The sequence below is a fragment of the Lactuca serriola genome, chromosome 6 (assembly GCF_051521515.1).
Source record: "Lactuca serriola cultivar US96UC23 chromosome 6, Lser_US96UC23_V15, whole genome shotgun sequence".
NCBI lineage: Eukaryota > Viridiplantae > Streptophyta > Magnoliopsida > Asterales > Asteraceae > Lactuca > Lactuca serriola.
The window spans coordinates 82,295,783-82,296,896 of NC_136413.1; the positions used below are offsets into that span (position 1 = coordinate 82,295,783).

Here is a 1,114-nt window from a genome sequence, read left to right on the forward strand (position 1 = left end):
TGTTTTTCAGAAGAAAGAGAATGAGCAATGGGGGATAAGATAGAGAAAGAGAGAGTTGAAGGTTGTTGTGGTTTATGTGTTTGGTTTATGGTTAGTCAAATAAGCAACACTCTTTCTTACATTGTAATTGGATGATGTTATAATCAATAATTCAAATTATATATTCTTTGTTTTGTTTCATAATTATTAATGTAAAAAAACACACATATATATTTGTTTGACTTAGAAAACAAACACAAACTCAATAGAATCGCTAGAAGGAGGGGTTGAACCTCCGACCTTGTGGTTAACAGCCACACGCTCTAACCAACTGAGCTATTCCAGCTGATTTTGTTAGAAGACATGTACATAAATCCATAAAATCGTTAGAAGTTATATTTCAGAAAGTTCCTATGTGATCGCTTACTACTATTAGTAGAGACAAAATAAAAATCCCTTTTATTTTATGGAAGGAACAGTTTTAATAAAACCTACACCTCTTTATTTAACAAGGAAATGCTCAAATCCATTTTGATTTTCCCAGTTGCTCTTCCTGTCTTCCATATTGTTCATGCCTCGATATGGTACCTTTTGACACACTATTATGAGTATTATCAAAGAAAATGGTAAACACATGAATAAAAAGTTTAAGAAAGGAAATGTTTTATATATATAAAAAATAACATGTGAGGAATACATTGGATGAGGATATCAATATGAGAAATGACGTGTCATGAAAATATATTAATGTGTCAAGTTATCATTCTTAAAAACAACATAATACTTATATATTTTATTAATATAACTTATTCATTAAATATTTGGGTGTCATATATATCAAGGTGACCTTTGTTTTTTTTTTTTTTAGCGTAAAATAACCACATAAAACGTGAAAAGTAATTGTGGATAGTAGGTTCATATTATTATTTTTTTCTTTTAAAGGAAAACTTAATATATTTTTTCTTGGACTTACTACGTAGAATCTCTATTTTGAATTATTTACCATGAAATGATGTATTAGATATGTGTTTTTTATATGTTTTAAATTATCTATTGTTAACGAAAGGTTAACAGATGGGTGAAAATATGTTTTTTATGTTTTAAAATGTATTTGATAAGATTTTACAATCCGATT

The 1,114-nt window shown here is 27.6% G+C and overlaps 1 non-coding gene across 1 annotated transcript; it reads right to left on the minus strand.

Moving 5' to 3' along the window:
- Nucleotides 1-251: 251 nt before the first annotated feature.
- Nucleotides 252-325, minus strand: TRNAN-GUU (transfer RNA asparagine (anticodon GUU)). Its single transcript has one exon. It is a non-coding gene; the product is annotated as a tRNA-Asn (tRNA).
- Nucleotides 326-1,114: the final 789 nt, after the last annotated feature.